The sequence below is a fragment of the Aphis gossypii genome, chromosome 1 (assembly GCF_020184175.1).
Source record: "Aphis gossypii isolate Hap1 chromosome 1, ASM2018417v2, whole genome shotgun sequence".
Classification (NCBI taxonomy): Eukaryota; Metazoa; Arthropoda; class Insecta; order Hemiptera; family Aphididae; genus Aphis; species Aphis gossypii.
The window spans coordinates 7634115-7649354 of record NC_065530.1 but is presented as its reverse complement, the minus strand read 5'-3'; the positions used below and the strand labels follow the sequence as shown (position 1 = coordinate 7649354).

The 15240-nt window shown below is 21.3% G+C and overlaps 1 protein-coding gene across 1 annotated transcript in view; it reads right to left on the bottom strand.

Annotated features, from left to right (window-relative positions):
* LOC114119127 (solute carrier family 2, facilitated glucose transporter member 1-like) overlaps nucleotides 1–15240 on the bottom strand; it is a 54122-nt gene that overhangs the window by 35470 nt on the left and 3412 nt on the right. The window lies entirely within an intron of this gene.

Sequence of the window (15240 nt, the reverse complement as noted above, 5' to 3'; positions counted from 1 at the left end):
CCAAATTCTCAAAGTCGTACAACACTATACGAAATTGTAATAAAAGTACAGGTAATAAAATCTATAAGTAGAGGTGCCTATTTATTTAAAAAACTTGTCTAGACTACTGCTCGACTCGAGTACTATAAGTACTTATCATAATATATCAGTATACATACAAATAAAACATGAACGAATAAAACAAGTATTGCAGTAATTAATTTGTATAGTTTTGAAAATGTAAAAACACTTCCGGTTTAGAAATGAAACAAAAACTTAAGTAAACCTACCTATGCAATACAGATACTTTATTTACCAAATTATATTTATTAAATAGGTAGTGTAAATTTGCATAATAATATTGTAAAAATTGAACGTGAATGTGGATATCATACATACTATTGAACTCAATATAAGCTATAAACTTCACTGTTTTAAAAACAATACAAAATAATCAGGAATATATTTTTTAGTTACTTAAATTATTATAATACCATACACAGTAACAACTATAAACTAGACACTTTTTAGACACTACAGATATTTTATACATTAAATGTACTTTAGGTAGAACTACACATTAACACGCCATGTAATCTATAATGTATTATAATAAATTAATATAATTAACACATGCATAGGTAGCAAAAAATTAAATTAAATTAAAAATATTTTGGTAGTAACATTAAATTCATTAGTATTCGTTAAATTCTTAGCCTTGTTTTTAAATAATTCAATACAACTCGAGCTTTTGATAACCTATTTATTATTTTTTTTTCAAAATTTTTCAAGTTATAAAAAAAAATACTTAAGTATAGCTGTACGTATTAAATACTAAAATACAAAATACTCAAAAATAATAATATATAGAATCATATTGATATTGATCCACAGTATTAAACTAGATAATTTTTCACTTGAAAAATAAAAAAAGATGCAAAATTATATAAATATCTATCTATCCTAATTATTATCAAAATATTATTTTTATAAAATGCAAGAATTTATACTTATTTAATTTTTTTTATATATATATATATATCTAATTATTATTAGGTATTCAATTTTGACATACAGAGTTTACGAGACTATCGATTTTCCCAGAATTAAACGTTAATAATTATTAATTAATAATACATTATAGTATTAATATTTTGTATTTTATTACACTTTTAAAAACCAGAAGAAAAACAATAATTTCTCAATGAATAATAAATCAAACAAGCTAATTACTCGATTAACGGACAAACTATATTTTAAAATTATTATTTATCGACGATTTGGTGACAATTGAGAGTAATTGTTGTTTAAAAACTAATCATTAAATTAGTTACAATTTATGGAGTGCCTGTCTGATAAAATAAATATATATTATTATACACAATATTTTCATTCCTGAAAATGTCTAACAGTTATTTAACAATGTTATTCCAATAAGTAAATTCTTAAACGTAGAAGTATTCACTTTTTAGTTGTATAATAATATGTACCTAGTTCAAAAGTCAAAACATAATAAAAATGTTTACAAATTATAGTATTAAAAATTAAAAAAAAAAAATTAAGATTCATTTTATTAATTTTAGAATTTTTCTGATTTGGTGACTTGATTCCTATAAGTTAAGAACATAGCTTAATTATATGTTATATTAATTAATTCGGTTGATTAGACATTATTACAAAAAAAAAAAAATAAAATAAAAAAATAAATTGGTGAATAAAAATATACAAAAATCATAGTGTTCAAATATAACACTATTATATTTAACTATAGTTGAGAAACATAATAATCACAAATCACAACAGTTACAAACACAACCTAGTTAAGCTTTATTAAAAGTGAATTATTTTACCTTTTATATTATTATGCGGTATATTCTCGATAATAAATAAAGGAATTAAAATATGTATATATATATATGTGTAGTGTTCATTAGTTATAATTTAATAGCAATAATAATATATGCATACAAACAGGTATCTTGCAAATAAATTCACATAACTATTTATTATATTTATGTATCCACTATCGGCACTATCCATTATATGTTTTATATAATATTATGGACTACGATATATTAATATATATTGAAGTTGATAATTATTTACCATCGCGATCTTATTCCATAATAATATAATTTAATAATACATCAAAGCAATCTAATCCTCATTATTAGTTTTTACCCTTAAAATTTGTTTGATCTTATAACGCCCATTATAGTTTTAATCTAATAGTTTCAACACACGCCATATAATTGCATACCCGTAACGACGTTTTAATCAAAATAATATATCATAATATGCTTATTTATAAAAAAAAAAAACAAAACAAAACAAAAATAAAAACAGTAAAAATAAACGAACATAAATAAATATTAATATTATTATATAATATATATTTATAAATAAACGGACAATACTATATATGGTTAGGATATAACTAATACTTAATTCCATGAATGCAAATTATATTATAATTTATAATATTATTACATATAATATATACAATATTTATATCGATGATAATGTTTGATATCGGATGAAATTATGACAAAAGGCCCCACTCAATATAGGTAATCACATAAACACAGTCATTTATATTAATTACCTATTGTATCTATATAATTTTAAGTGTAAGAAAGAAATATAGGTACTATTTTACTTTACATTTTTATAAGTAACGGATGTAAAGAAAGAAATAATTGAACGAAATGTCAAATTTAGGTCAAAAAAAAATTGCATACAGCCATTTTATAATTAAAATTGGAAGGGAAAATGCAGTGGTAACAGTACACATGCGACGGTTTATAACAAAACGCCGAAGTGAAAGGCATGCTATTAGGAGCAATTTTAATAAGATTTTAAAAATTTTAAATTTGAATTGTGTTTTAAATTTTAATAGGTAATTTTTGAAATATTTAAAAAAATAAAATAAAAAGCGAATTTAAAGACGTTACACAGCATAGTGAGCCTTTAAAAGCATCGTAATAATGAAGTTTTTCTACGTTTTAAACATTTTTTTCAATGTTCCTTCCTATGTATTGTCCAAGTAGCCGAGTAAGCATATTTATGATTTTACTTATTATTTAGCTAGATGCACATATTTTGATAATTACATTTTAGTAGTAATAGAAATGTGAACTTAAAACGTGCTTAAACTACGTATCTGTTTATTTAAAACTCTTATATTTAATTCGATATATAGTAACATAAAAAGTATAAACACCAATTTTTTTTGGTAAGCATTATTATTTATCGAACTTTTGGTCAGAGGTACCTATTATTTATTAATATCACATTTACCTAAGTGTAAACATTATCAATATAAAATATCTATTATTCGATCAATTGTGTAATATTTTTATGAAAAATATTCAATAAAAAAAATATAATTATATGTTTGTATATATATAGTATAAAATTGTGATATTATGTTTGTTAGTTTTTCTTAAATTTAATAAACTAAAAAATTAAAAATAACAATTTAGACAAACACTGCCGACGAAAATTAATAACAATAGTTATATAATAATATTATAATATAATATATATTTACAGTCTACTATGTCTAACCAATAAATATACATTATACACAATGCAGATTAAAAATATTTATAAATAATAAGATTAAGTAAAATCTTCCAATTAAAAAATAATGCCCTGTTGTGTAATAGAACATGTTTAAATTATACCTGAACTATTATCGGTGAATAATTATGTAAATAGTAAATGTCATAACATTATAACAAAATTAAGTACAAATTAAACATACTGATAGTATTTAAAATAGTACTTAAATATATAAATACAACAATTCAATCTGGTAATAAATATTGATGTGTAATTTAACCATACATTGTATTATATTGTTTTACCTATAATATATAATGTTATACATAGGTTAGTTATTCGTAGTTTTTATTGATTCAAAAATAATAGTATCTTTATATCATACTTATAATCACATTAAAATATGAGGAACATGAACCATAATGCATCCCCACGATTAACAATACAAATTAATTAATAGATTTCCAAGATCGTTAAAAATGCATTAGCCATCGTATAGATAGAGTAGGTAGAAAAATAATATGTTCAAACAAACCCAATTTCAAACCGTATACAAAATAATATTACAAAAATGTATTGAATTATATTTCAATAGTTTTTTTTTACTAATATATAATAATTGGAGTCTTTTATTATTAACATTTGTTTTTATAATTAATATTATTGTATTTCGATAACACAATACTTATCATAGAACTGGATGACTATATACAGTTAAATTTATTATGTCTTTAAAATAGTATAAAGAAGTAAGCTCTTCAGAAACCATCATACTGATTCTGATAAATATAGACATTTTTAGTTTTTATCAACATTTCAACAAAAATAGGTTAAAATATAAATTGGTTGACAGGAATTACAACATAATAAATCATAATCACTTATGAACTATGTTAAATCCCCACTAATCTAACGATTAACACGTTCAATTTAATAATGTAATTTTAAAGATATTTCAGGTTATAGAAAAAGTAAAGTTTGTGATACCTATTAAAACGTCATCAACTTTAAGGGCATTAACAAGATGAACCTCCTAAAATATTTCCAAGGCCTTAATTTAAAAAAAATAAAATAAAATTCTTTCTTCTGTTATTAAATGTGAGTTAAGAAAAAAAACAAGTAAGTACCCTTTCTTCAGAATATAAAACAGTTTTAATAATAGTACTTTGCCTTTAAATTTATTCAAACCGTAAGTAACTATAGAAAAATCTTCAATATAATAAGGTTAATGAAATATTATAGGAAAAATTATACTTATATAGTAGGTACTATAGTAAAATAAATTACGAAATCGGATCCAAAATATTGTAACTCAGAAATAACAATGTTTTTTTTCTTTTGTAAATCATAGATAAGGATCATTGAATAAATTATCAACTAATCTTTATTTTACTGGATTTAATAATTGCGTAAACATTGTATTTGATAAATTTATGTTTTAATCATTTATTAAAATATTTTCAGATACCTTTAAAATAAATATTAAAAATTGGGTTTTTAGTATATAAAATGTAAATAATAATTAAAATAATGTTCAAAAAATCTAATATAGAAAGTATAAGAAATATATTTGAATAAGTACCTAACTTACTTCTGAATATATATTAATTGTTAATAATTGATTACTAACAATACATAAAATAAATTTGTAAAATAATGAACGTTGTTATAGTTCGGAAAGGAAAATGAGAAATATTCGTCCATTAACATTTAAGCTCAAATAAACAACCCTAAATTTAATTTTCTCGTCCAATAACTTTCATATTAAAATTTCACATTATTTTTGTATCTGCGTAGTAGAAAATAATGTTAAAACCAAGGACAAATATTATATCTTATTATGTTTTATTGTATACGTATAATATTCGTATACACTCATACTTAGGTATCAATGATGAGTGATGAACATATTGTGTATATTTTCATAGTATACAATATCCATTGTAATAATAACAAATAGCCAGAAAAATTAGTAGATAAAATAAATTGGATGATTTGCACAATCTTCCCTTCTTTGTATCAACTTTCTTATGATTTATGTTTCCTTGTTTTTCATAACTTACTAATTACTCATATTTATTTGTAACTTAAATTTGGGCGGAAAAAAACAATCAAATGATTAAGAACAAAACCAAAAGCGTTAAAAAAATGTTATAACTATAATAGAAGCTACCTATAATAAATTATATACAGTGCAGTATACATAACATATTATAATAAAGTTGCAATAATTTTTTTTTTTTTAAATTAAAAATTAATTATTTTAAATTATGAGCTTCTAATTAACCATCTTCGTAAAACTCAATACTATTAATTACTTATGTAAAAATTGCCCTGCCCACTGAATATTAAAAAATATTAAAAGTTTAGCATTGTAATAAAACCATAAATGGATTAAAAATGATTCACAGATATTTCTCAATTTCTACTTTGGAAATTATCCGATAATATCATCGAAATTCAAGTTAATTGTAATATTATGTTCTATAAATAATATTCCTAAAACGACTAAATTTTGTTGACCCAATGTTGACCTTAATCTATTTTTTATACGTTTCAATAATGAAAATAATTATTTACTGGAACAGTCAGTAATAATATGAATAATTTAAAAATAATGATAATTACATTTCCATGTTCTGGAATGCAATTTCTATAACATATTTAATGAATTTAAGTTAATTAATCAGCATTATTCTTTGACCTTTTTTTAAAAAGACACTAAATATTGCGAAATTTAAACAATTTTTCATTTGGTTAATAATTCGTTTTTGAATAATATTTTTGATAATTAATAGCAAAATATGTCAGTAATATTAATAAAAAAACTTTTATTTTTTAACTGTTGCACGAGTGATGAAGATAAAATAAAGTAAAAAAGTATAAGTAAAATAAAGTTTGACAATCATTTACCAACTAATTATAAAAATTGTTAAGATAACTTATTGGTAAACACCAAAAGCTTAAATCAATATTGGTTTCTATTATATTGATAAGTGAAAGGTGTATTATAATTGATTAAGAAAAAAATTACCCTCTCTAATTATTGTTAGTAGGTATGATATTAACATTGGGACATGGATTATACATAATTTTTTTATCCATTTAATCAGTCTATTATGTTTGACTTTTCAACATAATAAAAACAATTAAAAAAAAAAAAAAAAATGAATTAATTCTACTGCATTAATTATTTAAGTATCTGATATAATAAATAATATGAGTTTTAAATAGTATTGCTACCTACTTGTTGAATACTTATATAATAAATTAATTTAAAATATCCAAGTGTTACATCAAATCATATTTCAAAATATTATTTTGCCTTCCATTCTATAAAATAGATATTCATTACAACTCAACGGATAAGTAGATAACAGTCTTATTATTTAATAATATTTATTTACATGAATCATTTTAGTTTTTTATTGATACATTACATCAATATTAAAATATATTACTATATTATATCCTCTTAAATTCATTTTTATAAGGATATTTATTCATTTATTAATAATATTTGATAATCCAGGATAAAGATATAATTATTATATAATCAAGCAAGTAATAATTAATTGTTTTCAAGTACGTTAATGACAACTTAAATCAAGTAAATCTTTGAAAATGTATAAAAGTATTGACATTTTAAAATTATAAATGGACTGTAAAAGAAATTAAAACAAATTTATTATTAATGGATCACTAAGAAAACCTAACAGCCAATTTTCATCAAAATAAATTTATTTCTGTTAAAATAGGCATTATAATTAAAGTAAAATGCTCTTTGGTCTTTAGCAGTTTTAGGTATAATTTTCCTTTTACAGTATATATCATAATGCATTAATACTATACTATATATTTAAACAAAATATATTAATAGGTATTCAATAAATAAATTATCTAAGAAAATTTAAAAAAAATTCTATACGGTTATAAATAAAGCGGTATAGTGACAGTATCAACAAAAATTGTGCATTCAAACATTTATGGCAATAAATTAATACCTAAGAGCTGTATATATTAAAATAGTAGGTCATGGTAATCGTTCATATATCACTCTAAATTTTTAATCATTATCCAAATATCACGAACCAAAAAATTGTCTAAATTGTTCGGTGAAAGTGATTGTATAAAAATAATTAAATTAAAATCAATATTAGAAACAAAATATAAATTTTAAGTAATATGATATTTATTACATTTAGCCATAGGTACTAATAAAATAAAGTTTTATACCTTTTCTATTTAAAGCGGGACATTGGTAAATCATGAAAAATAAATTATATTTTAATGTAATGGTATAATACCTACATTAAATTACGTCATCATTGGCAATTATAAATAATCATTATGATAAAGTACAATCTCAAATAATACTTTTAACATTTTCATCAAATTAATATTAGAAACAATAACGAAACCAAAAAAAAGCTGACATTAACAATGTGAGGTATTTAAAATATAAGAAATATTGCGTAAGAATATAAATTAATATATCTGGAATGCCACCACTGGACTTTACGACTCTTGATTACTATTGTGTTTATTTAATTTACTTATTTTACACATTGTTTACTATACGGATTGTAAATTGTCATTAAAAAAAAAAAAAAAATGATACGATTCGAATCGTCTTAGAAAACAAAATGTCTTCAATAGATACTTCAAATAATAATATTACTATGTACCCGGGATAAGGAAAACTTTAAGGATTAAAAACTTATTGCGTTTTTACTAAGTTCCGATAGATTTTGATTTTCCCATTGAATATATCTTACACTTCAACGGAACGTGATATACTCGTACTTTTTAAAGCAATATATGTATAATATTATATGCATAAGTGTACGCCATTATAATGTGTTATTGTAATATCGTGTAGTCGTTCACGTCAATCACAAACCACTAAAGGATTTATAGAGCTGCACTTCACTTATATATACGAGTATATTATCCAAAACAGCTCCAAATACATATCGTGCACTGATGATTACACGTTTACGTGACGAATATATAGCCACAATGCGGTCAGTGAAACTACACTGTAAAGCAGATATACTATAATATTATTATACCTACTGTGTAGCGTATAATAATAAGTACATATGTATTATGTTTTGTGTGCTGCAGAGTTTACTTATGAGCTCTAATGATCATTATCAATGCCAAAAGGACTTTCGATAATATACAACATTAAATATTACATATATAGCATACACATGTACACGAAATGATAACGCTTCTTGCGTATTTCGATACAACTGCTATTTTGTCGGTTTGACATTCAAATCTATATATATATATATTGATATATTATCAGGAGCCTAGTTAAATTATAATATATGATTGTATCGCAATAACACACCCACGTGATAATATAATTTTTCGAAAATATAGTATGTTTTTTTTTTTTGCTGATAAATTGACAAAATATTATAAGGTGTCGTATAACAATGGTGTGAAATGTGCTGTGGCTGGTGAGTATAAAATCCAAGGTAAAAAACCTAACACGAACAAATCTCTCAAGCACCGGCGGAAATTTCTTGAAACAACTAGTGCACATTAAATTAGTAGACTGGTAATGTCTGTGAGTAAAGAAATGAAAAACTACACAATTACAATATTATATAATATAAAAGTTAATATGTATACATAGATATTAGGTACCTATATATACATACTTATTACATGTAAGTACATCGCGTCAGTTTATTTACATTTTGTTTTGTACGAATTAAATATGAGTACGCTACTTCAAGTGTAACGGGAATCAAATTAGGTTCCAGTATTGTTTGGTTACTTACTAGGTACGTTATAAATATTATTAATTTTTATCTTTTCAACGGCAATTGAGGTAGGAATAATTTTATAAAAACTGCAATGTACATGAGAATTCCTTAAAGACAACCAACTTAATGAGTATAAATTATTTTTATAACAGTTTACCCTATATATAAAAATAGGGCATTGATACGAATTATTATGTGGAAACAATATTGATTGTTCATAAATAAAATACACAATATTATAGTATTAATATATTATACTTTAAACGGTAAAATATACGGTATTATCAAGTAAAAAGTTTAGAAAATACCAAATAATTTTGCAAAAATATATTTTACACTGAATCTTTTATAATGGTTAAAGTATTATTTTTTAAAAAAATAGGTTATTGAATAATTTTGTTAGGTGGGTTATTTATGGCCTTATAGGTTCTTAATTTATTTTAATTCAAAACTTTATATCACATTAATAAATATATAAGGTGGACAATGGGTATTATGAATACCTACATAGTACATATTAAGGTATATTGTTATTTTTTGCTACTCATCTTTAAAAAAAATTATTACTCTTATTTTGTTCTGACAAATTACTTTAAATAATAAATACGTATAATATTATAATCCAGTGAGAACTGAATCACTGAATAATAAAATAATGTAATATTTAAAAATTTAATTTTAGTCAAATCCTAATGAACTGTTATAATTTCTAATGATTAAAAATATATACATGTACCTATGTATAATACTATTGAGTATAGATATATACTGATATATTGAGTATACTCAATGATAATACTAAATATTATATCAAATGTAATGCACGTAAGCATGCATGCATGTTAAATCTATACATCCGTATAGTAGGAATAAGTGTAACATAATTATTTAATTAGTCATTATATTATGTTGGTCAATATAAAACTAATAAGTATATTTTCATATTACATATAGTACAAATGAACCAAAAAAACGTGCGATATCGTAATTTATTATATCATTTCTATATATTTGTGTTTTTGTGAATTTATACTTGGATAGTCTTTATTGTTGTATCTTATTAATTCTTTGAAAATTTGATAATACATAAATATTGATTGTATTATTACTACCTATACTGTAATAAATAGTTTACTAATTTTTGGAATAACCATTTTAAATATTAATCAAAATTAGTTATTGTTGAAAAATGTATTTGCATTTTAAAATACAAATCCGTTGATATGTGTGTCGAATTGATATTTTTGTATCTTAATTATTGAGATAAATTTTTTAAAAATGTTTTATTTGATTACAAATTTAAAGGTACATAATTACATATTATGTGTTTATTGTTTAAATTTATTTACAAATAATTTTAATCTTTTTGACAATAATACACTTATTTTACACATCTAAACATTATTTTATTAGATGTCATGATTGATATTTTTCTATTATTTGAAAAAAAAAATAAAATTGATAATTCGTATTGTTTTTTTAGGTGTAAAATTTTGAATTTTTGTTATAAGTTCAAATAATACTAAAAAAAAATTATGTAAAAACATGCTTTTGCGTATATAGGTGACATTTGTAAAAATGTTTTAGGCAAAGCATCAACAATTTTTACATTTATATCTTTGATGCTGTTAAAAATTAGTATTAGTAATTACAATTCTTAGAAGTAAAAAATTCTAGAAAGTTTTTACCGAGAAATGAATCAAAGTAAAATGTACGATGCAATAAAGCAAATAATACAATCCCATACCATAGCAATATTATTCTAACGTAGTCATTAGTATTTACACCTTTTTACTGAAACAATATACCCAAACGATCAAACTTGACTTTACGCGCTCAATATTCCTCATGACCTATATTACCTTCAGAAGAATGTAAATCTTAGATTACTATATTATAAAGCATACGATTTTTCTGTTTAATAAAATTTATATTGAAATGTCCAAACCAAAAAAAATATTTAGGTAACTTATAACAATTTTATCATCGTCTTAACTTTGTATCTTATTTAAATTTTGTCATTTTATTTTATATTATAATATCAATAACTTATATAACTATAACAAATAATTACTATAAAATAATATAATACATTCTGTAGCTCACAAAATTGCATTTAAAAGTAAAATAATAATTTTTGAAGCTAAAAAATAATTACTGCAGTAATATGTATGACGTATTAAAGAATACCTTTTTTGATTAATCCACTTGAAGATATAAAAGTTTACTTTATTGACTTGATAACTCGTAGATAATGATATTACAGTATTAACTAAATTTTTACACTACTTTTTATAGTAGTGTTGTTTTAGATAAGCGAAAGGTTAACGTGTTTTTTATTTTAACTTCGTTATTAATTTAATATAATTTTATGTCTTAATAATATATTATAGGGTCATAACTCATTACACATAAACCTTTCCTTCCGATAAAGCTCTGATTTCTTGCTGTTAAAGCTATAAAAATTAAATACTTAAACAAATAATGCACATATAATACCAACACCATATCCAATGAAAAATTAATTTTCCATATAGTTTACACTTGAGCTTGGTTTTTTTAACATAAAATATAGTACTATTTGTACTTACTTCTACAATAAATTATTTTCTAAAAATGAAAACTCGGTTTCTTTGAAAAAAATAATGGATAATATTAAATATTACTATAAGATATATAAATATACTTAATTTAAATTATTAGGTACAATTTGTATTACCATAATTATTTCAATAAGTTATATAATTGTATATAGTATTATTGTAATTAGAAAAATATCTGTTAAACTGATACTTTATATCAAACACAATTAAGTATTATACATAATATATTACATAAATGTAGGTATGAACAATTTCAAACAAATAAGTTCCTAATCAAAACAATATTATTTTATTTAATTACATTTAAATTTATATGCACTAAATCGTATTATTATTTTAACATTTATTTAAATAATAACTATTTTATTCAAGCAATAAAAAATACATTTATTTATAAATGCATAATGATAAGTTATATGACGTGTTTAAGATTCGAACAAATTTTAATTTCTTTTTTTTGTGAATAAGAAAAAAAACAATTTTTTATAATAATATGAGAGTTTTAATATTATCCTTATAAATATTTAAAATATAATAATAGCTAGATTAATTGTAATTATGAAAATATAATTAACTCTATTAGTTGAGCTTAAATATTTAATATATAATCAATTACCTATTTATTAGTATTAAGTTTTTAAGAAACATATTATTTTAGAAAACCGATTTATTGAATATTTTATCAGATTACTTAATATTGGTAATATTATGAAAGGGACGATATTATTGATTTTCTAATAGTTCATTCTGATTCGGAGTTAAAGCATTGGAATGAAGCATGCGTGTTACATTGGTTTGTAATAGCATCTATATTAAAATATATTTTAAACTCAGAGAAAAATAAGGCGTATAGGATAGGCAATATTAATTAGTTTTGTTATTATTACTGATAATATATTTTTAATAGTATTTTTTATTTACAATCTATATCAAATAAAAAGAAAATAATAAGAAAATTTTATAAATACAGAAAAAACGAGGAAGATATGAAAATATCCATTGGTATCGCCTTATAAATATATATATATATACATAAGTAATAATAACATACATCAAAAATTTGAGTTCAAAAATTAATTAAATAATAATTTAATTTTTTTTAGAAAATAAATATATATTCCGATTTTTTAACCTTAAGTATTAAATTAATATTTTTTAATTATAAAAGAAGAAATACATTTTTGTTTTATTTTTTTGTTATACAAATTACAATAAAACAATATTTTGCATAATTATTATTTTTGTGATAGGTACCATAAATTATGAATTTTATAAATAAATAATATATAAACTACACTTATTTATCATATAACAAAAACACAAGAGATTATAGGTACAATTCTTAATAGGTTATGATGAAGGTGAAATTAATACAATTAATATGTTTAAATCAATTACTATAATAATTGCTTGTTTATATACCTACAATGAAATATATTTTTTTTTTACTTCAATTTTGAACTCAAAATAGTTTAAAACAAATTAACTTAAATTGAAAACTGAGTCATATTATATTTATATACATCATAATAGTCATAACATTATTAGTGTACTATTGTGGGCTATAAACTTATCATAACTTCGAGAGTTTTTTAGTCAAAAATATTTATCCAGCTGATATAGATTAAGTCAAATCTTTTACTTTAATCATTGTTTATTTCATAGATAAACTATCAAAACCAAATAAAAATGACTTTTTACGCATAAGTATAAATTTAGAAAATGAAAATATATTTATTACTAGTTAGTAGTTAGTTAATAATAATAATAAAAAAAAATTATCATTATGATTAAAGCATAAAATAGTAGTATAATATAGTTTCAGCTACAATTAAATAAACAAAAAATTATATTATTATTTAAAATTGATAGAATAAAAAATGTTTTTACTGATTATAACAATTATTGATAAAATTATTAGATTAAAATTAAAAATAGTTTTATAATAAATATTTTGTTATTAATTTTTATATATTTTTTAATAAAATAATAATTTTGTATACCTTATAAGAAAATCTACAACAATTATTTCAGATATTAAAAAAAAAAATAATGTAAAAAATTATAAACAACTAATAATTACAAATGTTGAAATTTAGGGTAAATAAAAAATAGATCAATTTACAACAATTGGCGCTCAATCTATATTATTTAGTTGAGTTTAGGTTAGGTTCCATAGTTTTGTTTTTGTTATTGTTGTTACAAAACATTTTAACAAAGGTATTTATTCTTAAAGTATACATTAATATGATTATATGAAATAAAAACATAATCATAAATATTAATCTTATTATACCTCGCTGCCAAGTCATTAAGCATGTTTACATTTTGAATAAGTCGGGTAAAAATTAAATAACTTTTTTTGTTGCTCAGCCAATGCTTTAAAAAGCTTACAATGTTTACACACAATACATTTTTAATATTTTAAAATTATATTTGATAGTGTATTTTATAAAAATGTCTATAGTATAGGTATATAATTATCATTACATCAGCATTGACACAAAAATTAAAATAAATACAAACCAAAAATACTATATAATAGTTTAAAATATTTTTTATCCTTCCCTTATAGTTTGATTAACTAATGAATTAGGAGAACATTCACATGAACGTGGTTATCATCAGTCATAAATAATTTTGGCGAATATCACACATAATATGTCCAATATACATGATAATGTGTATAAGTGTGTTCAAATCAAAATATGTTATCCTAAACATTCAAGAAAATAGTTAAAACCTGTAAATATTTAGGTACCTATAAAAATATTTCATAGTCTTATGGAATTACCATTATACATGTATATCTCATATCAAATAAATTTAATGTTATTATTATTATTTTGAAAATTTAACGGATATCTTAAAAGTTTATAGTTTAAAAAAAATATTGAGTATAATAGTGTAGTTACCAAGCATTAATATAATTTATAATCTTTTTAAAAAAATGAAAATAAATAGGTAAGATAAAAAATTTACTTAGCTATTTTTTATTTAGCTTCTTTTAGTAATTATGTTTATTAAATTAAAAAAAAAAGCTTAACAAACATTGATTTATAAAACGATTACTGATTGATCGCATTCACCAAATAATTAAAATATGGTCACTTAGTAAAATAATTATTTATGGTTATCTAAACATCTATTTAAAATATGTATGAACTATTTTAATTGTCAATTTGTATAAACATAAAAATAAAATTCGAACAGTTCAAACATAAAAATATATATCATTGTTTCTAACCTATAACCTATAAACCATATCAATAGCAATAATGTAGCTTTAAAATTTACCTATG